At 39.2% G+C, this 27114-nt stretch overlaps 1 pseudogene; it reads right to left on the bottom strand.

Moving 5' to 3' along the window:
* Positions 1-27080, bottom strand: LOC135701401 (alkylated DNA repair protein alkB homolog 8-like; annotated as a pseudogene).
* Between the last annotated feature and the right edge of the window lie 34 nt (positions 27081-27114).

Raw genomic sequence — 27114 nt, 5'->3', positions numbered from 1 at the left:
TCATTCTTTTCTAAAAATAACACACCAATTCCCATGGTCATAGAAACTATCTTCAACGCTAATCCCGCCCACCACCAAACACAATTCGGACATCTCCGTCTCCTCGAACGGATGGTAATACCTGAGAAAAGTTCCCTTGCTGCCTACTGCTGCCGTTCTACGACACGCAACTTCCAAGGAACCAGCAAATCCTGCTGCTGGAACTGCGTCCTGTTGGTGGGAATCGGCAGCACCGATTCCCCGTCGCCATATTCGATCGAAACCACCTTATCCGGCTCTCCATCCCGCGGTGGTTTATTGTTGTGCTTGTTCTGCCGTATATAGCCTGATTGTCTTTCTTAAATCAGTGCCCGTCCTCCTGGGCGAAGTACTCGACACATTTCCCCAATCGCTTGCCTACGACGTCCCCGCGATGCCAGGTGATGCATAACGGCTATGCAGATGCAAGCATCCACACATGCCGCTTTAAAAGGTAACGCTAGGCAGTCGAATTGTACCACAAATGTAGCCACGGGCGGTGCAAAACTTCCAATAATCCGTCACTTCGATCGCAGCCCAAGCCGATGATCTGAGGATTCAACCCCAGGTATTTATCCAATGTTCAGCAGGACGGACCCGGGACTAAGCGATTCCAAGAACCCTGCAATTCGTGGCCACGACGAGTGCCTCCAGCTCCAATTGGGCAGCGTTCTCTTTGATACGATCAGCTCTATCATTCGCTTCTTGTTGATACGTATCACACAGAGAACTAAACTGACAATGGCAAGGGCCGTCATTCAACTTTCTGAACGTAAACGATACTCTTTATTCACGTTTCCTAATTGTTAGGCTGTCATTCAACCTTACCGTATCCATCTTTCTCAGCGTTATTCCATGAGTCCATCCGTATCGACTTTCGCCGGACATTACGAGCAGAGACTTTCGGGGAAAATCCACATTCAAGTGTTGTCCTGTGGTGTCCCGAAAATCCATTACTATATCACTTCCGACGGTATCGAGATTTGCCGATAATCCTCGTTCTCAATCGTACCAATCTGGGGTTGAATCGTTGTAACTGTAAACAACAACAACAACAACAATAACAAAATAATAATCGAATGTAAACATTATTTGCAGTGGTGCCAGAATTGAATAAAAAAATTGTTTATCATACGGTGGAAGGGTGTTTGGGGGTGTTTGAAGTGTGTCGAAGTGTGTTTCTGTGGGTGTTAGCACAATGTGGCAGAGTGACTTACCCCCTGATCCAGGATGACCATTTTTAAATGTATCTTGTCGTGCGTCAATGACAAACGTGACAATTCCCATATTTGGGTGAAATAAACTAAATCAATGATGCTAAAACTAACATTAATTGTTTCTTTTTACTCTCTGAAAATTTGGTGATGGATAATCGGATAAAACTCCAATATTGAGAAAGAATTTTGTGTGTGTGGATTTTAAATTGTACACCCTTTATTAAGAATATTATTCGTTAACAGCTAAACCCACACTGAATTTCCAGAAATGATCTGCAACGCAAAAAGCATAAAACAAGTTCCTCCCTCGCATTCAACGGCTACCATGTTTTCATCCCAAATTTGATTACCGAAAATACCGTAAAAATAGATTAAATCAAATATCCTCGAGGGCAATAACTTCAAGTAAGGCATTTCAACAAAATAGCCGACACGAGAACTATTACGTTATGCATGTGAGATTGCCAGAAGCAGCAGCACCGACTGGGCCCAGATAAGCCTGCCCGGAATATTAAAAGATAGGAGATCCCTTCCTTGTGGCCCTCCACCGACACACTGACTGGTCCATGTGCCCTTCTCGCAAGCAATATATAAAACCGTAATAGTGGAAGCGTGGTGAGGATCACAAAATCCCGAACAAAAGAGCCCAAACTGAAAAACACTGTCCTCCCCGCCTGCTGCTTTCCTGATGTGTAGCGAAAGCAGGAGCAGCAGCAGCAGCAGCACGGTTTATGGAGGTTCTTTGACACCGTTCTTGGTCCCACAACAAACGCAGTAGGCATGTGCCAAGCAAGCAATTGCGGACTTCGAAGAAACGAAAAGCGGATAATAAAACAGAGTAACATAAATAAATATTTTATGGTAGATTGAGAACAAATAAAACAAAATCTACATAATTTTACCTTCGCACACTTGTGCGCTTGGATTTCGGAATGGTTTTGAATGTAATAACAGAGAAGAAGCCAGAGGATGAGGAGGCAGGAGGGTCTTAAAAGGGATGTGGGTCGTAGCTCAGCAAAAGTCAAATCTTTAAGAGTAGGTTGGTGCTATAGACAGAGGACTTTAGCGTTCTTTGCTGTCGTGTTGGGTCGAGATCTCAGCTTTCTCGGTATTTCATTTCTCGTATTTCCTACTCGGCTTCGATTTTGCTATGGCAAACAAGCAAACAACCAAGCACCGTAACGTCGTCGTCGTCGGCGTCCGGGATTAAGCTAAAGTTATGGGACGTGTTTTCTAGGGAATTGTTTACTAAGTTCACATTTGATACCTATTTGCTCGATGCGGCCCAAAAGCGTACATGTCGGGTACGGGTGCTTGCTTAAGCGGAAGAGCTAAGAGCATACATCCAGGTGGTCGTGTTTCTTTTCAGATATTCGATTTCAAGTGGCTAGTGTTTCGTAAGGGAATCGTTCTGTCGCTGAGTGAAGGAATGAATTTTCTTCGTTCAAAAGATAATTCACAAAAAACGTTACATTCATTTTAGTTTCAACTCGAGGAGGAGAAAAAAGATGTCCCCATTTCAAGTCATTTAATGGGAGAATATTTCAAATTTATCATCCTTTTGTACGTGCCATAAACTGATCCAGACAGATACCTACCACCATATTTTCAGCTCCGTCATCATCATCATCATTGTCATCGCCGTCTTCCGCAAGTCGGTCGCTGTCATTCAATTCTTCTCATCCCACATCAATTGAATGGACGTACCTACATAAGAAGAATCTACCCGTTCCCGCCGCCGCGGTCAGAGGAAGTACCGAACAATTCATCCATTCAAACTAGCATAAAGATATCAAAACAATTTCTCGAACTCGACTCGACCTTACCCGGGCACAGCGAAGTCAGTTTCAGCATCACAAAGAGCCCCTGCCCGGCCCCGGCAAGCAGTCAGTCAGTGTCTTGCAGTGCAGCGGGAGGTGTGTGGGGTCTCTTCTGGGGCAAAACGCAGCCCAGCAACCGAGTGGAATGAAAGGAAGTTTTACGCGCCAATTGAGAAGAACTGAGAACTGAAACGGCTATCAATTATCATTAATTTACAATACATGGCCGTAACCCGGAGAAACAATTCAAAGAAACGGCTCACTTGCGAAATGAATGAAAGTAATGCCCCCTTTGCCTTTCTTTTCTCTGGAAGGCGAAAATTGATCGTCTTCTGCCTGCCTGCTGCTGCTGCTGCTTTGGCTCATGGCGGTGTACATTTCCTCAACCGACCGACCTCGCATCCTGGCTGGGGGTCACGACTCTAAAAGGAAGCCAACCGGAATTTTCGACTAAATCAACTTTTTCGTGTCTGCTGGTCCCTCGAGGCGAGTGCGGCGCGGCGGTGGAAGGGTTTCCTGCCTCTCTCTCTGATCCTAAAAACATTATATCCTATGTAATGCGATTCCATCGGAGACGGACTGCAAGAGGAGGGAATGGGTGAAGCCGATCGCTGGGAAATACTCTTTCAGCATAATAATAGACTCTCATTATGCTGCCTTCGGTGTGTGTGCACTTTGGCGATAGCGAAACCCATTCATTCCATATCTAATATTCAAATGAGCCATTGTTCTTATGTGCCACTCACTAGGACCTCTTGCCGGCGTCGCTCGTGCAGTTTGGAAGGTACTTCGTTAAACGAACCGAGAACCGGAATTTGGCGGTGGTACGGGTTTCTTGGCAAAACATTTTTTCTGCCGAGGTTTTCTAATTTCACTAAGCCATTAAGCGCTTTTTTTTCTTTTTGTGTTGATTCTGCTTTTGTTTTCTCGTACAATTCGAGTGCAACTGAATACTGACGGTCGCTACTAACCATGTGGTTTGGTTTGGGCATTGTCGTTTTTCACGCGAAATTTTCTACATCAGTTCGATGCGCTCCAGTGAATTCAAATCAATTCACTGTGCTATTGTACTTTCAAAGCAGCAGTAGATGTTATTTTTGTGAAAGTAACAGGAACCTAGCTTTTGACTATGTTCTCCGAAAGGATATGATCAGTGTGCCGTTACGTCAAAATGATGTTGAGGCATAGGCTTCAATGCTCTGCCAAATTCCAACCTGGGCTCTTGCTGACAGTTTTCATGTTCAGTGTTCACCCTTTCACTCCCTGTTTTCCAGATCCAGACTACCAGACTACTATATAGATGTTTGAGCACCTACATATTTTTGAAATAATTTCTAAGCAACAGGATATTAAGAGAGAATATATGACAGATGAGAATAGGATTACTGGGCAGATGAAGATCTTCAGAGCAGTATACCCAACCAGGGATGTGATATTTAGCGGGAAGGGGTCTAGCGGGGCGTTTCCTACGTCAAAAATTAGGTTAACTATTCCCCTTCAATAAAAGTCGAGGATTATGAATATCGGTTGTAACATTGCTGAGAACGAACATGCTCAGCTTGCAAGATTTCCCTTGAATCCAAATTATGATAAGAGCTGTACTATAATAAATCTTATTTGATAACTGCAGCAGGAACTTGTGTTTTGTGTAGGAATAGGAATTTGAGCGGGGTTCTCTCTGTTTATACTCTTTAGTATGACGCGCTTGACTGAAGAGCTACTGATTCCGATCAATAGCGGTGCAGCTTCTTCCTCCTTCTATGGACGCTCATGTGGCAACGATGTCAAAAATGATCTTTGACGATTACCATATAAATTTTTACTAAGTGATTTAATTGCTTTCTTCATCTTTAGGTATGGGCAAAATTCAAAATTTGTTTTACAGAATTAGTCCTAGACTTAGTACACGGTCGACCACCTTGGTGGGATTGGTTTGTTTTGTTTTTAGAATTTGAAGAGAAACTACTTAATACTACTATTGACAGCTTAAAACTAACCTACTCTACTATATACACTTAACCTACTATGTACAAATTGCTTATTAAAGCATGTTCAGAAAGATTGCATTTTTGAATAAATTTAGTTGTCATATCATCAATTTTGGAATCTACTTTGGGAATTTCTGCCTCTTGATGGAGGTCTGCTATTCTTGTGTCGAATGGACGATCTAGGATCATCCTCAACACTCTATTCTGTGCAACCTGGATTTTGTTCCTGTGGGTCTGAGCGCACGATTCCCACACCGGGGCGGCATAGAAGATCGCGGGGGCTATGATCTGTTTGTAAACAGCCAGTTTGTTTTGCCTTGAGAGGCGGGATCTGCGGCAAATGAGCGGATACAAACACCTAACCAAGGCGGAGCACTTAACTAGGGTTTTCTCTATGTGCGAGCGGAACAGGAGCTTCTCATCGAACAACATCCCGAGATAAGTAACATCAGTGGACCACTCGACCCTTGTACCATCCATCATTACGGTACAGGAGGGAGACGGTTTAAGTTTTAATGATTGTCTGTGAAGGAACATGATCGCTTGGGTTTTCGAGGCGTTGATTTTGATTTTCCACGTGGTGGCATAATCAGTAAAGGTGTCAAGGCATCGTTGGAGCTTGTTCGTAATTTCACGAGGCATCCTACCCTTGACGGCTATCGCGGTGTCATCTGCAAACAGAAAGAACACGCAACCGTCTCCTAGAGGAGGGATGTCCGACGTGTAGATGCTGTAAAGCAGTGGTCCCAGCAGACTCCCTTGCGGAACACCTGCTGGGATCGGAAATTGTCCCGAAAGGGAACTATTCAACGACACCCTGAACGACCTTTGCTGGAGATAGTTACGGGTGATTTTCACAAGGTATGGTGGAAAGTTGGAGTTACAAAGCTTGTATATAAGTCCGTCGTGCCAGACATTTGTAACCGTTCACGAATTTTCGTTGAGGTTTTCGTAAAACTCAGTGGCTTAAGCGCCACTCTCGGTTAGGAGAGACCACTGGTCGTGTTTGAAATTTGCCCGATTTATGAGACCTTATCTCAGAGAACCTCTTGAACGGTTTCCGATTACTAATGGCACAACTAGCTTTATCAAAGGTAAAACGCCAAGTCCTGTAGAACCGCAGATATTATCGGAACGAAAGAATTACTCTGACTTACCCAGAACATGGACGAAACGGAAAGAGAAAGAAGGAATTCTTACTCAACTGAGCGGTAATCGAAGGAAAAACTGAACTTAAGATAGCGAGTGTCTTTTATTCCAGGGAAAAACATTTTAAAACGTAAAAACTAATCTTCGATCTTCATTCAAAACTATTATTGAGTTCATTTATTCGGGTTGGACTTCTGGATGAGTGTACGGAAAAAAGAGCAAATCATGGCCATGAATAAAAACATGCTCTAACATACCTGCGTAGGTTTTTCGATGCGAAGAACGACGGCTCGATGATGGCTGACGGTGGGGACTCGACGACTCGATGATGGCGACGGAAGAAGATCTTCCAGTTAGCGTGGCGATGGCGGCGAGGCGTGATGGCGCAGCACCTGAGCTGCAGTATGGCGAGCAGCGACGAAGGTGACCCGTGCGCAGTATGGCCGAACTAGAGTTGCGGAGAGAGTGGCGGCTGGACGGAAGGCTTCCGATTTAATACGTCGAGAGCTGAGCATCGACCGTAGTCGTGCTTTCCCGGGAGATTCGCCCCTCAGAGAAAAGAGGGCCAACTTACCACCGCACGGCTTCGCGTACTAAGCTTCCGCTATGACCGCCCGGGATGAAATGAAACCCACCCTTCTCCTTGGATTGAATCCGGACCGTGGTACGCTCTTGGCTACGCACTCAAACGGTCCGCGCTCTCGGAAAGAATGGTCCACAAGAGGTTGTAGCGGAAAAGGGACCTCGTCGACGGTTGATTGGCGACCGTCGGAAAAATTTCACTCCGAGGAATAGCGAACTTCACTCTTCTCCGTTTAGCTACCTTTGAACAGGCGGGCCTTCGCTTGGCGCACGAGTCTGATGGTCCGTTTCACACGGACGACGGAATAGATGCCACTTAGCAGAACCCCTTGTCCGGCCTTGCGATAGCCGAACCGAAGATTAAAATCCAGCCCGTACAAAAAAAGCGCAAAGCGCTGGAAATCCAACGCGAACTCACATTAATTAAATAATTACAATATAAAACTAAATTCAATTATTACCTTTTTTGTACAAAATTCACTAAACAAAACGAACAGACTACGCGGTATTCAAAAAAAACTACCTTAGCTACACTGTACAAAGAAAGAAAACGTCTTAATAAAACTTCTGAAAATAAAACTCACTCACTAAGTTTAACTACCTTTTAAGGCAAGGCTAAAGGCACAAACAATTTTTAACGAGAACTTTATTCGCGCACTTCTGTTCACCAGCCGATTCGAAAGCGAAATGGACGAGTCAGAGTACCTTTCGCGGGGAAGAAAGTTCCTAATGACATTCTTCTTTAGAAATTAAGGTTGTCTTTTAAAAGCGATTCTTTTATTCAAAAATTGCGCCAAACTAATCGAATGGCGAAGTATTCCATGACGCCTTCCGCAAGCCTGTGCAATAAAAGCTACTATCTATGAAGATGAGCTTTTTATAGCAAAAGTTTTATCCAGGACACCTAACCATAAATAACGCGTAACTTCGATATATAACTTTATGAAACGCACGAAATATTTCACTACTGAATGAAATCCAAATTGAAATTTAAATAATGAAATGAATTTTATTTTAAATTTAGTTGAACTTAATCGATAAAATATTTACAGAAAAAAAAACCGCACAGCGTTACACATTGTCAAACGCCTACGATGTCAAAAATACAGAATAATCTGTATTTATACAGATTTTTTGACGTAGGACTACGTCTTTGATTTCTATATGGGGGTACACTTTGTGAAAACCGAAAATGGAACATGTAACAAAATATGAAAGATTTTGATCGTTTATAACTCAGCTGCTCCTGGACCAATTTCAAAAATTTTACCACCAATCGATCAGAAATATTCCTACGTATCTGTTAAATCTTCATTATTTTTAAAAAAAATTACTATTGAAAAATGTACGAATGTGCAACTATTGCAATGATAATTAAAATTATCACCTATTGCCTGCGAAAAGCGATATCCCTAACACAGATTTCAAAGTTGAATTGCATTCGGTCTCAACAAACGGTGTTTATTCAATCACCGCGTGATGAGTGGTGATGTTCTCCGGTACACAACGAAAGGCTCCCCGCAAGCAGCTAGCGATCAAGACTGACCTCAACCGCTGATTGGATTTAGTTCCAATTATCGTGTGTGGTGATCTCCGGTCGTCGGCATCAGCAGCAGCAGTGCTTTCGGGACGTTGAACATAGATTTCTAGTACACTACGAAAAGCTGCCTGCAAGCAGCGAGTTGCATCCCACATGAGCATCCATAGAAGGAGGAAGAAGCCGCACCGCTATTGATCGGAATCAGTAGCTCTTCGTGAGTCGCTGTGGGTCATCTATGCCAAGTGCGTCATACTAAAGAGTATAAACAGAGAGAACCCCGCTCACATTCCTATTCCTACACAAAACACAAGCTCCTGCTGCAGTTAACAAATAAAATTTCTTATATAAAACCACGTAGTCCTACGTCCCCATTGCGTACAATCCCATAGGACTGTGCCTTAGTTTTTTAGCAGATTTTAAACCAATAATCTGTATATACAGATATGATACAGACTTTCTGCTTGGGTAAATGCATATACAGATATTTTGAGATCTGTCTTTAATTCAGCTAATTTTTTGCGTCAGTGTTACTTTCATGTAACCGTATGATTTATAACCTTGCCTCGACAGTGTAGAACTCAATTAACTGGATTACCAGGGTAAATTAATTGGGCACACACAAATGCATGACAGCACTGTACGTACATGCAATTACCTACGTCACAAATTGCATATACATTGTTTTTTTTTTGATTACTAATACTATTAACCAATTCAATTTTAAGGGGAGGTTCTCATTCAAATGATCAAAAAGTAAGCAAAGTTTGGCTTTTTTTTGGGGCTATGAAAAAACATAGAAGGACGCGGTTTTGAAATTCACAAAGCTTAAAACTTCGTCTTTATTCCCAAATTTTTACAAAGCGACAAAATGGCACCCGTGGTCACGTTTTGAGTAAGGTACTGTTCGCCTGGAACTGTCAAACTGCACACTTAGAAAAATTCATGTAAATTTAGGTGCTCTGAGAGTGACATATACGAGCGTCAATTATGACATAAATTTGAGTCATAACAGACGTGAAACCTAGCTCAATCAAACGTACTTTTCATCGAGCAACGAACTTTTCAGTCTCGGAGCACTTAATATTACACGCATTGTTTGTTTACGTCTAATCTTTTATGTCAAAGATGGATTCCATCACGTGTAAAATTAGTTATTTCTAAGTGTGTGCGTCAGTTGCTATCCATCTCCTTAACCGATCAGACGTATAATACCATTCTCGAACTTCTTTTGTGTGACGCGCGTGAGTTTTGTTGCCCATAGCCATGCGGGCTTTGCGAGAAAACTGTGTCGTTTTGGATACATCCATTCTGCCTAAGCGGCCGTGTATTTCGGAAATCAAACGATTTTTAGAAAGTTAACTGCAACTTGATATGTCACAAGTGAATTGTATCCAGCCACACAATGTGAAAAACGTTGTATACCTGGGTATGCAAAGTAACGAAGTAGCGAGAAGAATCGCTTCAGCTCATCACCTGAAGCATTTTATGGAGTATGAGGGAAAAAAGATCTCTATTCCAATTTATGTCGAAAGCAGCGCTGTCGACGTACGTTTGCATGATCTCCCAGATGACATGGAAAATGTGGCTATCATCGACCATATGCGCCAGTATGGAGAGGTGATAGCAATTCGCGGTGAGGTTTGGAAGAGTTATTTTCCAGGCTTCAGCAATGGAGTGCGTGTTTTAAAAATGAGACTTATTCTTCCCATCACCGTGGATGGCGAAATTACACTGGTATCATACCCAAACCAAGTGAAAACATGTCGCAATTGTGAGCGCAAATCTCACCCAAAGCAACGCTGCTCCGATGTGGCAGCAGCAGCAGCAGCAGCAGTAACAGCAGTAGCAACAGCAGTAGCAAACGAAGACAATACGCTCAGTAGCAGCACCAACAACAACTACGTTAACAGCAAGAACAAGAACATCAACAACGCACACAAACTTCCATCAAACGCAGCCAACAGTAAGCAGTGGCCCTCGCTCCCGAAATTGATACCAAATGCAGACCAACAGCAAAACAACAAAACCGAAACGAAACGCCAGCGATCAGTCGGCTCGGACACCACAAACAATGCAACCAAAAAATTGAACGCAAATGACTCAAGCGAAAGTGATAGCAGCCTGATCTCTTTTTTTTTCTTGGTTTGTTTTCCGTCGATCTTGTTTTCCGTGCTGAGCACCAATGCTACCGACGCCAGGGAGGCAGCTCCCACACCTGGACCCTACACCCATCGACCCATCAACTCATGAACCGGGGACCAACGGCTTTACTTCCCATCCGAAGGAAGGCGTGATCAGAGATGTTATGCCTCAGAACATCCCGGCGGCGCCGACTGGGATTGAACCCAGGCCTGCTGGGGTGAGAGGTAATCACGCTTACCACTACACCACCGGCACCGCTAGCAGCCTGATCTCTGTGAGTGGTGATATTTGTCCATATACACAGCGTCCATATACGATCCCAGATCTTTCGCATATTGACGATCCTGAAGAACGGTGTGCGAGGAAAGCAAGAAGAGGATTGATGCCATCTATTTAGAGCAAATTGAAAATAAGAAAAAAGAAAAGTAATGTAATTTAACTAGGATTTATTGTATTTGGATAGACCTCGGCTCCGTAAAGTTTTACGACATTTGAGCCTAACAAATTAACGAACAGTTAAAAAAAAAGTGTGTGCGTACAGCACAGAACAGATAGGTAACTCAGAGCAAACGGTTTCATCTGACACTGACTTCATGCTTTTAATGTTATTTTTGCTATTCCTTTCTATTTTAATTTCGCAGTGCACATGATGATTTTAAATCTTGTATAAATTGGTATAATTACCGTTAAATCATTTTTCTTACAGTACGCTCCTAATTGTCTGAACATGCAAAAATTACATTTTCTTTTTTTTCCAATGCTTGACCAAAACAATCATTTTTGACGTAATTCTAGCGGTTTTGTTTGAATACGTGAATAGGGTATTAATTTGCATTAAATCACTATTAGTATCATAATTTGTTTGAACCAATTATAAACATATTTGATGGTATGTTGGTGAAATGTCTCGTTTTTAAATATGGTGATTGCAAATGTGTTTGTGTAACAACTATTTATTTTTCTTTCCTTTATTTAACGTCGGTCTCTGTTCCGCAATCTAGTGCCAATCACCGACGGACATCGATTGCCATCCATTGACGGTAATCGAATGTGCAGGAAGGCAGCTTCCACACCTGCGTAGGATATCGCACCCATTCAATCAAACACACATGGGCCGGGACCAACGGCTTTACTTCCCTTCCGAAGGAAGACGTGACCAGGGATTTTTATGCCTCAGAAAAATCCCACCGACCTCGGCTGGGATTGAACCCAGACCCATTGGGGTGAGAAAGCAGTCACGCTTACCACTACACAACCGGCGCCGGCTAACAGCTATGTATGTATGTACAACTATGCCACTTGCTGTTCTGACTCTGTATGATAATAATAAGGTTCGATGCCTCCGCCATTTAACCATTCATGATCAAGCAGATGGTGTATTCTTTTGTTCAATTTAACTACACAACAACGAAAACACAACGTTAAAGTGTAAAGTCCATGCGTGGACAAAATGATATAGTTCAAAAGATCTGTCTGCAGGTTTGAGCCAAAGAGGAGTCTCAGAATTTTTGACTCATAAAACCTGCCGTAATACGTGATTTTATCATAAACCTTAAGTGGGGCTGACATTGGGCCAAAAATTAAACATGTTTAGTTTTGAAAATATCTGGAATATGTAGAAAATGATGACTAAATCATGTTGCTTGCACTCCTGAGGTAAAGCGTATATAAAATTTTCATGTTGTTTTGTTTAAATAGTGTGCAAAAGTTAAGTGCCATAAATATCTTTAAAAGCGTTGTTTAAAATTGTCCATTGGTAATCACATATTTTAACACACTTTTATGTGGATAGATATGGATTAAACGTGATCTTTATTCATATATTCGATTGACATTATGATCATTTCCAAATGTACTCCTCATAGTTACATTGCATTTACTTATTTTGAGATTTATGATCAAATATATTTTTTTGGCCCAAAGTCATCCCTCATAAGGAATTTCAATGGTCCAGTTTTTATAGATTTTTAGTAAAATGAAATTTTGATTTAAATCAACCATCTCTTCAACAGTCGTATACATATTATTTATGAATAATTATTCGTATGCTTAAAACTAATTTCCTCGCTTAAATGTGAATTTGATAAGGAACGGAACATAAAATTGTGTGTTTTTGGCACAATTAACAGAAATATAAACTATCAAAACAAAACTAAAATCTGACTCCATTGACACCCTCTTGTGTGCAATATATAATTTCAAATACTTTTTGATGAATTTATACTGATGTTTATTTAACGGCGCCGGTGGTGTAGTGGTAAGCGTGATTACCTCTCACCCCAGCAGGCCTGGGTTCAATCCCAGTCGGCGCCACCGGGATGTTCTGAGGCATAACATCTCTGATCACGCCTTCCTTCGGATGGGAAGTAAAGCCGTTGGTCCCCGGTTCATGAGTTGATGGGTCGATAGGTAGGGTCCAGGTGTGGGAGCTGCCTTCCTGGCAAAGATGTGCGTCTAACTTTAAAACTGTCGCATTAATGGCCCTTCGCTCATTTTCAACTTCTATTCAATTTTCATACTGCCGTACTCTAACGGAACTATCCACCTACCCTCTTCTAAAGATCATTCTCTAGCTAATAAATTATCACACTAAAGCTTCATGTTAGCATTTCCAACCAACTCTGAAAATCGCTAACTTCGCGTATGAAGTAACATAAAAACACTTTGAATAAAACGGTAAAGTTTTCATTTGATTCACATGATCAAAATATTAGGATAATACTGTATTATTCTTGTACAGTACCAGCAATGCCAGATTGAAAGAAAAATATGAAATCATGTAAAAGTAACATGACAACATTTATTTAATTATTTCATTGACTGTATTTCCTCTGCCATCTTACACAGCTCGGTGTATGCTCATAAATATCCAAACATTAAAAAAGCGTCGTGAATTTGCTATGATTTCTTTCGTAAACGATATCGTATCACATCGATCTGATTCAATAGAACTATTGCCATCCTTAAATTTATATACACCATCTAGGCATTTACGAAATAGAAATATATTTGCTACAAATCGTCATCGTACGAATTATGCCAAATTTGGACCCTTGAACCAAATGATGGATACATATAATAAGCACTGCGATAACATTGACTTTACAATGACAAAAACCAAATTAAAGCAATATTTTAATTCGTCGCATAACGTCAACTAGAAGTAATGTTTTAACTTGTTCTCAAGACATATTATAAAAAAATATAAACAAAGACAAAATTGCAAACATAGCTCTTAAGACAACAATTGTAAAACGGTCTACACTGATTGACGACAAATAAATAAATAAATAAATAGATAGTATAATATAAAGATTAAATTTAAAGAATTATTCGATCAATAAATCAAAGGCGCAAAGGAATGCAAAAAATATTATCACACACGTAATGAATCGAAAAGTCTGGGAAAACTGGCAACAAGGCGCCACATATGAGATTTCTCCATGGGAGTAAAGAGCAGTATTGCCAGATTTTTTTTAAGCTTATCGGTATTTATCGGTATTTACTATTAAATTAATTTTATATTTTTGCCGTTTTTGAAAGCGAAAATTTTTACGATGGTGACGACTAGGACTTGAGGAGAATTCTTTTATTTAACGGCTTTCTCAATATTAAAATACTCTATTATTTTTAATTTAATGTTTAAATCATCGTTGTCCTCACGTGGTGATCAAAATTGTGACCAAGTAGTGTTTTTTTTTTCAATTACATTTTAATGAAACCAAAATATGAAAAATCATCAACAACAACGACTTAACTATTGACAATAACGTCAATTAATATTTTCCCTTGAACAAATCCACACTGTACTATGATCGGAAAATTCCGGAAGAAAACTCCGGGGAATGTTTGAATAAGCATCTGAATGGAGCTGAAAAATACATCCAGAGAAAGTCGAAAAAAGCTCTCCTGGATGAAATTCGAGAAAAACTGGAAAAACCTCCTGGAAACTTGCGAGACACGAATTGAGAAACTTGCGGCGAAAATTTAAATAAACTATCGGAAAAAATTTGATGTCACAGCCTGAAAAGTTTAAAAAACCAGAAGTAAATTTCCAGAAGTAGCCATTTCCAGGGAAAGCCAGAAGATGCTCGGAAAAACCTTCCAATAGAAGTCGAACAAAAAAACCTTTGGCTTATGGTCAAACTTCCAGAAAAAGACGAAAGAAATTTCTGGGAGAATTAAATAAACTTCCTTGAGAAGGCGAAATAAATTTTCTGGAGACGCTGGCAGGATCTTTCTAAGGTAGATTGGAAGAAACATCTGAAGATAGTCGGAAGCCAGAGCGCTTACGGAACAGTCGAATGAAACAAAGACATAATTCCGGAAGAAAGAGATTCCTGGAGGATGTTCTAATGATCCAGAAAATTTTCCTGATTTTCAAAAAACATCCCTAAAGGCTCCGAAATTTCCCTGAAGTTTTCGGAACATTCCTGAAATACACTTAGGAATATTCTATAATTCCTTGAAATTCCTTAAAAGTTCTTGTAATTTTCCTGAAATAAGGGGCTGTTTTGGAGTTCTCTGGTAATCCTCGAAACGCTCGGAACTTCCCTGATTATAATAAGACTACCGGAATATCTCTACCCAAGCAGCACACTTGTCACTGAAAAGTCGTGGTATCTTGATTGAAACTTATTCCAGTCACAATCAAGTTGCAGCAACCTATTTTGATAGAAGTGTGTTGCTTGGGTAATAATCTTAAAAGGTCTCTGGAGTCTGGACTTTCTTGACGATTACGAAATCTCTTAAGTGCTCTCACAATTTTCTTGAATTTATTGTAACATCAACATTGAAGTTCTCTAATCTTCCCGATTTTTTTTAATTTAAAAAAAATATCGAGACTGCCATTAAAAAGCATAGAACTTCCCATAGAATGTTCTCACAATGATCTTATGTTCATGTAACTTCCCTTACGTTTCCTAAATCTACATGGACATTGCTGAAGTTTTCGGAAATTGCCTGAGTTTTTTGGAACTCCTTTATTAACAATTTCATTGAAATTAATTGATCTGTTCTGATGTTCTCTGAGCTTCACTTAAGTTCCTGAAAACCATTAAATTTCCCTGATGTTCTTTGGACTCATGAAGTTTCCAAAATATTTATGATGTTTCCTTAAGTTCACTGGAGTTCGTTGGACTTTTCTGAAATTTCCGGGTTTTTAAATTTTAACAGAAGTTAATGAAACTGTCTTTAATTTATCGAAACTTACACAGACTTTTCTGAAGTTTCATAACTTCTTAAATGTGTCTGCAACTAGTGTGAATCCGCAATAACAATCTGATATCATTCTTGAAGCTCCGGGAAAGTTAAAAACAGAAAATGAAGGCTGAAGAAGCTTCCAAGGTAAGGTGGAAGAAAATTCCAGGGCTGAAACTTGAGGAAGTTTAAAAATGAATAAATACTTCCGGAAGTTAAATAATGTTTAAAATATATATATCTCGATTCCCTAGGAATTACCGGAAAGAGGCATCGACTATTTCTCGATTGATGGGTAGCCAAAAATGGTGAGGAAATGCAAACATTAGTCGAAAGAGTATCAAGCATAAGGTATCTTTAGAGATGATTGTTTAGAATTTTAAAGGCTAAACAAATATGAGGTATTCAAAAAGATATAAATCTCTCACAAAAATTTTCTCCGAAATTCGACTGCGGGCAGGCATTAATAAATTTGATTATTTAAAAATATAATAATAAAATATAATAAATCGATATAAAATCTCAAAAATCGGTATTCTGAGGAACCTTATCTGTATATCGGTATCTAGTTCGGAAATCGGTCAACGCTGGTAAAGAGTTAAGGAGCTCTCGTCAACGGCAATTCCTATGTCGAGTGTGGTGTCCCACTAACTGCTACCAGGAGGACTGAAAGAACAAAAGAGATGGCAAGTTTCTATATGCTACAATACAGATAAGCTCGTATTCGCTTTCCCTCTCATAAATCGTAAACAATGGGGTCATCCGTCGTGAATGGAACGATTTTTTTCTACAACGCTTTTTCTGGACGACGGTTTTTACGCATAAAAAGTGAAAGAAGGAAGAGGTTTTGCTTTTCAACACAAACGCACACGGCCATGAGAAATGCCATTAGAGTAAAGAGAGTTTCCCTGCCATTTCTTCGACATATCCTCTGACAACCCAAGATATTTTCACATCCTACAGGTAGAGCGATCTGCATGTTTATTGAAAATAGTTTTGAGAATTCCGGATGAATGAAACATGGGATATTTTTTAATTAGGGGGAATGTCGGCTTCGGCACTTCTTTCCCTTTTATCGCCAGGGGAGTAAAAGAAGTCTTAGAGTGTTAATTTTTTGCAGAACAATGCATTGGAACATGATGCAAATAAATACCCAGATGATAGTAGGTATGCAGATGATAGTAGGTAAAGAAGTGCTGAATCCCACATTTCCCCTATTTCTATCGTTAAAATCTGAATATGTTTTATTCCAAATGTGTTTTTAAATATCAAAGGGTACGGAATTATGATAATCATACTAGCAGAAAAATCATAAATACAGTTTTTCTTTGATGTGATCGCCTCACTCCACAATTAGCATTTTACTTATCCTCTGCTTTTTCAGGAAGCATTGATGAAATCTATGGATAGGAAGTGATCTGAGCATACAACAATATTTTGGGTGGCTTGGCTTGAAATGTAAAATATTTTACGTAGAGTGCTTCGCTAGCGTTAGATTTTTCCAGCATCTAGGATTGAGATTTAGATGTGTCGCCTCTCGATAATGTCACTATTACTAAACAAAAAAATGCTCATACCAAGAAACATTGTTTGAAAAGAAATTGCCGATTTTTCTAAAATCTCCATACTGCAAAACTGCTTTATTTACCGCAGTTTGTTTTGGTTGCGTATGTTTTGGTAATAGAGCTAATAAACTATAGAGGCAGAAGAAGCGCAGCGGTACAGTATCTATTCTGGATTCTGGACAAGTTGCCAATCTTCTTGATATGATGTCTTCGGTAGAATTTTACTTGCCACACAATTATGCTAATGTAAAATGATACCGGCATTGATAGCTCTCAATAAATAACTGTGGAAGTGTATCTAGAACACTAAGCTTCGAGCACGCAATAAGTTTAAATGCGAAGTAGAAGAAGAAGAAGAATTCAAAACAAGCATATAATCTAAAAAATTAATAAGATGTTCTCGTCTTTCCTACAGACACTCTATACATAAGCACTAACAGAAGTGTACATACCTTTCAATATATGAATCTTGGGTATGTTTGAATTTTATATACAAGTAAAGCTAATATAAATGGTGAAAGGTGATATAAGTGTAAAAAGCGTTCTCTCCACCGCTAGGTGTCACTACCAAATGAAATTTAAATGCCTCCCTTTTTTGATTCCCATGTTACCTATCTGTTCTGTGATTCTACTCCTCAGAAAAATACTACACTCGGCTCATTTCAAACTCGCGAGCGAGGGTTCATCAAGCCTGCCTAATTCCAGCTCTATCTTGATATGCGAACTAACATCCGATCGATGACTGTTGGCGAACCTGGATGAAGCGGCGGTGGACACGGCGAACAGGGCAGTATCAAAGCAGGAACTACACCAGTGGTCAGCGAAGCAGGAACAAACGGGGCAACTAGTGGCACAATTCGTGGAGTAATTTTCTTCCATGCAGTGAGGAACACGAGATAGGTGGTTTTGTGTGTGTTTTTGATAAAGACCAATTTTATACTGATTTAAAGAGGGCCAACCGATCATTATTTTCCCTAGCTGGTTGAGTTCGGGGTTTATAAGGCACGATCGTGAAGCGATCGGATCTAAAGGAGATAATGATATGGAGTGATAAGCTAGTCTACCTACTCTCGTATCTTATCGTTTGGCTCATTATGGATTGGAGGTATAACATTTCAATTTTTAATGGGGTTCTAATTTCGGGATACAAATTTCAACAGTGTTCCCAGGGCTGGTAGCGCTGATGCGATATAATAGTAGTGACTTTAGTGACTAAAATTACGGAAATAGTGACCAAATAGTGACTTTTGAATAATAAATAAATAACCAATAGTTACATTTATATGATGACTCAGAAACTCAAATAAGGTTTAATATTGAAATAAACTGTTTTTATCATGGAACTTAAAATTACATTTCATGATTTCCTCTAATTATATCGAAACTCTCAACGGAATCTCCTATTAAGAGCATTTGAAGTGCAATTTCTGGATTTTCTCAAAGATTTTTTTAAATGTTACTGTTAAATAGGGTTAAATAGATCAGCACTTTTTTTTATCGAAGATCTTGAATTTGATTCTGCCATTGAAATCTTTAAAATTTTGATATAACTTTGATAATTCACTAAGAATATTGCATAAAAAATTTCAGAATGATCTCAAGAACTTTTTAAGAATTATTCCACTCCTCTTAAACTTTGCAAGTTTAACAAAAATAATATTTCATTCTGGAAATTCTTTGCAAAACATCCTTGAAAATAGATTATTTTCGTAGTTGGAGATGCTGAACGTGGACATTTTAATAAAGTATAGAGTTGATAGTTCCGTTGTACTACGGCAGTGTGAAAATTGTATATAGAAAGTAAAAAAGTGAGCTTCAAATAATTTTGAGGAAGGTGCGAATTATTTCGAACTCTTTAGAGTTCTCTTGGAAGTATCCTCAGAAATCATCCCAGATTTCTTTTATAACTTCCTTAGTGCCAAGTACTCAATTTAAAAATGTTGTTGATATTTTTTCCGTTTCACTCTATTTTAGTTGTGAAAAAGTGACTTTAGTGACTATTTTTAGGGAAATAGTGACTTTAGTGACAAAGTTACAAAGTGACAAAGTCACTAAAAAGTGACCTGCTACCAGCCCTGTGTTCCTCTACTTATTAAGTTCTTCAACAATGACCTTGGGAAATGCCCAAAAAATACTCTTTTACAAATTTATGGTGGTTCTGAAAACGACCGTTTTGTCGTGATGGTTAAGTAATGCTGAGCTATTAGGGTGTTAAACACAGATGAGGCTGGTGAGTCACGAAAAGCTACTGATTCCGACCAATAGCGGTGTGGCTTCTTCCTCCTTCTATGGATGCTCATATGGGCTGCAGGCAGCCTTTTTTTTTTTTTTTTTTTTTTTAACTCTTTATTTGTTCCAAATTCAAAATAAATTACATTTCATTTTTAACCTAGGTGCTCCAGTTACTGCAGTAACGTACCAGCCTTAATTGTTATGATATATATCTAAGTGTTTTTACATTGTTCCTGTCTTGGCAATTCAGTATTTTAAACAGGTTTTTTAAACCTGCATGTCAGTATAACAATTGATAGCTTAAAACTAAATAACTAAAACTAAATCTTATCTAAGTATAAAGGGAATTAATCGTTGCAATTGAGGATTGTAACGATTTTTGCCGGAAATTATTAATTATTTTGTTGGACATTTGTGCTAAAGTCTCAACATTCGAAATTCTATGTACTTCGGTTGTACTGTACCAGGGAGGCAACTTCAAAATCATTTTCAGAATTTTGTTCTGAATCCTTTGAAGTGCTTTTTTCCTGGTAGTGCAACAACTAGACCATATTGGCACAGCGTAAAGCATGGCCGGTCTAAAAACTTGTTTAAATATTAGAAGTTTATTCGTCAGGCAAAGTTTGGATTTCCTGTTTATAAGAGGATACAAACATTTTATATATTTGTTACATTTGGCTTGAATGCCCTCAATGTGATCTTTAAAAGTTAATTTATGGTCAAGTATTAATCCAAGATATTTCACTTGGTTTGACCAGGAAATTGGAACTCCGTTCATAGTGACTATGTGACTACTACTAGGTTTCAAAAAGGAAGCCCTAGGCTTATGTGGAAATATTATAAGTTGAGTTTTGGAAGCGTTGGGAGAAATCTTCCATTTTTGTAAATAAGAAGAGAAAATATCTAAACTTTTCTGAAGTCTGCTGCAAATAACACGAAGACTTCTTCCTTTAGCGGAAATGCCTGTGTCATCAGCGAACAAAGATTTGTGGCAACCCTGAGGCAAATCAGGGAGGTCCGAAGTGAAAATGTTATACAATATAGGCCCAAGAATGCTACCCTGAGGAACTCCTGCTCTAACAGGTAGTCGATTAGATTTGGAATTTTGATAATTTACCTGCAGAGTTCTGTCAGTTAAATAATTTTGAACTAATTTCATAATGTAAAGTGGAAAATTAAACTTTTTCAATTTAGCAATCAAACCTTCATGCCAAACACTGTCGAATGCTTTTTCTATGTCTAGAAGAGCAACTCCAGTTGAGTGGCCTTCAGATTTGTTTGAACGAATTAAATTGGTAACTCTCAAGAGTTGATGAGTAGTTGAATGCCCATGGCGAAATCCAAACTGCTCATCTGCAAAAATTGAGTTCGTATTGATGTGAAGCATCATTCTATTCAAAATTATTTTTTCAAAAAGTTTACTTATTGAAGAAAGCAAACTTATTGGACGGTAGCTAGAAGCTTCAGCTGGATTTTTATCCGGCTTCAAAATTGGAACAACTTTTGCATTTTTCCATTTATCAGGAAAGTATGCCAAATGGAAACATCTGTTAAATAATTTTACCAGGAAAGACAAGGTACTCTCTGGGAGTTTTTTGATGAGGATATAGAAAATTCCATCATCACCTGGAGCTTTCATATTTTGAAATTTTTTAGTTATAGACCTTACTTCGTCCAAATCAGTCCCCCAGGAATCATCAAAAATATTTTCCCGAGAGAAAATATTCCGAAAATCCCGAGCAACCTGATTCTCAATAGGACTAGTAAGACTTAAACTGAAATTATGGGAACTCTCGAATTGCTTAGCAAGTTTCTGAGCTTTTTCCAAATTTGTGATCAAAATTTTATCACCTTCTTTAAGCGCTGGAATAGGCTTTTGAGGTTTTTTCAAAATTTTTGTGAGTTTCCAAAAGGGTTTGGAACTCGGGTCTAATTTAGAAACATTATTTTCAAAAGTTTTGTTCCTCAGGGCAGAGAATCGCTTTTTAATTTGTTTTTGCAAATCCCGCCAGATAACTTTCATGGCAGGATCGCGTGTTCTTTGAAATTGTCTCCTACGGACATTTTTAAGACGGATCAAGAGCTGAAGATCATCGTCTATCATAATTGAATCGAATTTAACCTCGCATTTTGGTACTGAGGCAGCTCTTGCTTCAACTATAGAAGTAGTCAGAGATTCAAGAGCATAATTAATTTCATCTTTGGTTTGCAAAGGAATGTTTGGATCGAAGTTATATTCCATAAATGTTCGATATTGCTCCCAATCAGCCCTATGGTAATTGAAAGTAAAGCTGTTGGGATTAGAAATTATTTCTTGGGATATTTCAAAAGTTACTGGAAGGTGATCAGAACCGAAGTCAGCATGGGTAACCAATTGGCTACAAAGATGACATGAATCAGTTAAGACCAAATCAATAGTTGAGGGATTTCTTGCAGAAGAAAAGCATGTTGGGCTGTTTGGATATTGAATAGTGTAATAACCTGCAGAACAATCATCAAACAGAATATTACCATTGGAATTGCTTTGAGCATTATTCCATGAACGGTGTTTTGCATTAAAATCACCAATAATAAAGAATTTAGACCTATGACGGGTAAGTTTCTGGAGGTCACCCTTGAGAAAATTCTTTTGCTGGCCTACGCATTGGAATGGCAAATAGGCAGCTATAAACGTAAGTTGTCCAAATTTTGTTTCAACAGAAACTCCCAAAGTTTCAAAAACTTTGGTTTCAAATGAAGAAAGAATTTTATGCTTGATTCGTCTATGAATAATGATGGCAACGCCACCACAGGGTCCATCAAGACGATCATTTCTATAAATCAAGTAATTTGCGTCCTTCTTAACCTTATGGTCAGGTTTAAGGAACGTTTCAGTTATAACGGCAATATGCACGTTATGAACTCTCAAAAAATTTAATAGCTCGTCTTCATTATCTTTAAGAGATCGAGCATTCCAATTTAAAATGTTTAATGCTTTAAAATCCATTACTGAATTTTAAAGTCATGACAATATTATTAGCAAATTTTACTCCAGTTTGAATAGCATCAAACATGGAGTTAGATTTAAGCATATCAGAAATCATGTCAATTAATGAATTCTGTAAAAATTCCATTTTAGGGGCAGTAATGCTTCCTAAGTCAAAATTGTCAAAATTTCCGTTAGAACGTTGGTTAGTATTTTGATTTCTACCCGCTGCAATAGCAGCATAGGTAGCTCCATTAACTCGCTGAACATTGTTAGCAGCGAGGGGAGTAGGTACAGATGAAACATTTGAAGCAGGGGTGATATTTGTACCTACGGGTACGAATGTAGAATTTGTTCCTCGCTGACCGTTGTTAACAGCAGAGGAATTTGTACCTGGTCGGAAACGTGGAGCGTTTCCTACCTGTCGGTTAGAACGAGATTGTAGGATCGCTTTGCGAGTCTTACATTCCCAAAAATTGGATTTGTGGTTTTCACCACAATTTGAACATTTAAATTTCTTAGGATCTTCCTTCACAGGACAGTCGTCCTTTGCGTGAGAGGAATCACCACAATTCATGCATTTAGCTGGCATGTAGCAATTTTTAGTTCCGTGACCCCATCCCTGGCACTTACGGCACTGAGTGAGGTTTTGGAAATTTCCTCCAGTCTTCCTGAAGTGTTCCCACTTCACTCGGACATGGAGCATAAGGCTAGCTTTTTCTAAGGCCTTAAGGTTGTTTAGTTCACTAGACTTGAAGTGAACTAAATAAAAATCATTAGAAATCCCGTTGTGCGAATCGCCAGGACGGGATTTCATTTTCATTTTGATTACTTGGAGTGGCACAACTCCAAGTAATTTTGCCAGTTCATCTTTGATCTGATCCAGGGATTCACCACTGGGCAGTCCTTTCATGACAACCTTGAACACACGTTCAGTTTTGGTGTCGTAAGTAAAAAATTTGTGCTTCTTCTCAGTAAGATACTTGAGAAGACATTTAAATCCGTCCAAGGTTTCAGCCAATACACGGCATTCACCCCGACGTCCAATTTGTAGTGAAAACTTAACTTTCACGAAATTCAAAAGTTCCATGCGAAGAGCATGGAAATCGGTAGTGGTTATCACAATAGGGGGAATCTTTTCCTTCTTGGCATTAAGCCGGGAAAGTTTACTAGAATTTTTCTTGGATGATGGATCATTCTCATCATCCGTGAGCAAATCAAATTGATTACTCAAATTAATTTCTTCAGAAGGGGGGTCAAGAGTTTGCCCCTTTCTTTTGCGTTTAGGCGCCATGGCGGCAGTAAATTTTTTATCCAAATCGACTTCCAAGCAGATTACAATAAGAATCTGAAGGATCGAAGAGGAATTTTCCAAATCGATATCCAAGAAGGATTACCTCGGGTAGGGTCCAAACAAGGATCGAAGAGGAATAAGAGGAGTTGAACAAGGTAGAAAAATTTTACAGGTTGAGCACTGAAAAGTGCTGTTTAAATTTGTTGTAGCTTTAGGTAGTAGTAACACTTCCTTAAGCAAAAAGCAAATAGATCCGCACGGCAAGAGAGCACGATGCGGACTGAGCAGGCAGCCTTTCGTTGTTTACTATAGAACGCTACACGCCGAAAGCACTGCTGCTGACGACCGGATACCACCACACACGGTGATTGGAACTGAATCCGATCAGCGGTTGAGGCCAGCCTTGGTAGCTAGCTGCTTGCGGGGAGCCTTTTGTTGTGTACTGGAGAACACCGCCACTCACCACGCGGTGTTGAATAAAAACCATTTGGTGAGACCCTGAGCAGGACAAAATAACTTAATAATACCAAATTCAGGTATGAAAATTGCATAACTGGCAACCTAAACATGGTATTAGTGAGGCTGACATAAGAGGTAAAATACTAAAAATAATACCTCAAAAATATTCTACGAATAACGAACTAATAAATAATTTAGTTATTACAATAACAAACGGATAACAGACGCTTTTTTAGATGCCAGAATACCATAGTTTGTTATTTTGAAGGTCTTCTTATACCAATTCAATGACTCTTTTAGGTGTTATTGTCTAAAAACTGAAAGATTACATTTTGACTGACTGAATTTAGGTACCTGGTTAGGTAAATTTTGACATGGCAGTGGATACCAGTGATTTTTAGTACCTATTGATTAGTATATAACTCGTATAACTATGGATTCTTCAGTGATGTTGAGTACTTGGCACTGATGAAGTCTGCAAGTAGTTGACGAAATACGCGTATCTGTCAAAAGATAAGCAATTATAACGGAATTTATAGGAAATAAACCAACCCACTCAATGCCCTTCATACATTTTGTTATTTTGGTATTCATTTGATATTTTACAAAATATTTCGATAACTGCATAATATCAAAACAAGGTTTTATACCACAAGCATACCAAAATCTGGTATCATACCACATTAAGATATTCATTTGTTATCGATTAGCTATCGGTTCCTACTCGGGATCGGATGGAATTCAACTTTGAAATCTGTGCTAGGGAAATCGCTTTTCGCAGGCAATTGGTGATCATTTTAATTATCAAAGCAACAGTTGCACATTCGTGCAATTTTCAATAGTGACATCGTGAAAAAAAAAATTATAAAGTCTTCAGTTTTACAGATGCGTAGAAATATATCTGATAAATTGGTGCTAAAATTATTGGAATTGATCCAGGGGCAGCTGAGTTATTAACGTTCAAAATCTTTCATAATTTTGTTACATGTTCCATTGTCGGTTTTCACAAAGTGTACTCCCATCACAGACGTAGTCCTACATCAAAAATCTACCCGCTTTTGGAAACTTGCATAACAACAAATCAAATTACAGTTCTGAATAGAGTTTTCCATGCCAACTGTCTATGCATTGGATTCGAATGATATGAGCTGAGGCTTGACCAATCGCGCAAAGACCGACATTCAAGCTGTGGTACCATCAACTCTAAACGTTGCTTTTGGAATCTGGATGCTTATACTAAATGTCTTAACTGATCTTAAATCTAGAACCTTCCTTAGTCGTCACACGTGATATTTACAACATCAAAGACCGCGTCTCAATAGAGAGCGCTAACACGTTAAACTGGAGTTGCTGAATTAATGCGTCTTTCAGCATCAGCCAATCCCATGACGCACCAGAATCCATGAGGGACTACTTTTTAATGATGCAGAGGTATTTAAATTACTCTAATGTATGCACCCCACGGACGTCAATTTTGAATGTGAACAAGGAGAGTGGTATGCGGTAAGTGACGGGAGTTGTTTTAGGTGAATTTCGCATCCAAAAAAGGGTCCACAGATTTCGAAAACAGGAATCAAGCTAGATCGTCGTTTCCGTAGCACCGTTCCGGAACGAGTAAACGGCATGGGAAAATGTGCTAGATGATGGTGGGAGTTGGATTTCCTGAAGGGTGCTGTTGTGGTTTTCAGCAAAGTTGACAACTTCTTGTTTTTTATTTCTATTTGAATTGGGAAATGGGGCATAAGAAGAAGCGGAACAATTATCGAGGTATGAATAAAGTTTCGAATGAAAACCAAAGCCGGTTGGCTGTTTCCTTGCATGATAAAAACAAGTCCATTAAGATCCCTTGCACAACTACCGGTTAGTTCATGCATATTTAGCAGCGCATTTTATGAAATCCTTTTAAAATGTATTCTTGCCTTTTTGTGACCTACAACCCATCGAAAACTGCTGCTGCTGCTTCTTTCCTATAGAGCTGAGAGCGCTGCTGCAACAAAACACAACTTACACGGCTCATTAAATGTGATTCCTGGGATATAGCTGTGTGTCTTCCCATCAGCAGGAAAAGCAATAGTCAGTGGACTTGTAGCCAGACTAACATCGTAGCTAAGGGCAGGGCAGGGCCAGCATGGTGATCGTAAATCACACACAATTCGGACCCACTCGGCGCACTAAAAACTAGCTTAAAACAGCAGCAGAGCAGCATTCCGGAAATGGGAGTAGCAATTACGTTTAGTACCACTTTTGTTAATGGTGCACGCAATTCTTCAAAATGTATTACATTACGCTCATGTCGTCCCTTTATTGCTCGGCCATCATAATGTAGGAAGGGGAATACCGTACGCAAACGAAACAGGGGCCACGGGAGCTGCTTTTTCCTAATACTAATAATTCTCGAGTGGTGTTGAGTGACCGGATTTATTAACGGTTTCATACGTTTAATTTATTGCTTTCCAGTTCCTTTCAGCAAATGAAGGAAAACATTTTACGGCGAGTGAGTGAGCGAGCGAGTGTGATTGAGGAAGCGATCCGAAAATGGGCCATTCGATTCTGCTGCTGGCTTGATTGATCCCATTTGCTGCCGCAACTGCTTTAAACAATTATAGCACTCCAAAAGAATCACATAAAAGTGTTCAATCATGGTCGAACTTGATACATTTATAGCCTTCCAGTGAAATGAGGAATAAAATTATCGATCCTAAGTTTATCTCCCTTCGGTTTACCCATCCGCCGGCAAGACCTTTTCCATAAATTTGATATTTTCCCTATTTAATTAACCCTCTTTTGTTCTTGGAATTATTTACGACCCCCGCCGGAGGCCGTTGAGCTCAAAATATAGGCCTCTTGCTCGTCACTCCCATCTCGACTCTCGAACCTACCCGGGGATTGCTGTAGCGATCCATTTCTCATCACAGCTTTAACTGCTACTCAAGCTGTGCGTGCC

Source organism: Ochlerotatus camptorhynchus, unplaced genomic scaffold (assembly GCF_037179485.1).
Source record: "Ochlerotatus camptorhynchus isolate MF236.1 unplaced genomic scaffold, CSIRO-AGI_Acam_v1.1 ptg000159l, whole genome shotgun sequence".
Taxonomy (NCBI): domain Eukaryota; kingdom Metazoa; phylum Arthropoda; class Insecta; order Diptera; family Culicidae; genus Ochlerotatus; species Ochlerotatus camptorhynchus.
This window is presented reverse-complemented; position numbering and strand designations above follow the sequence as displayed.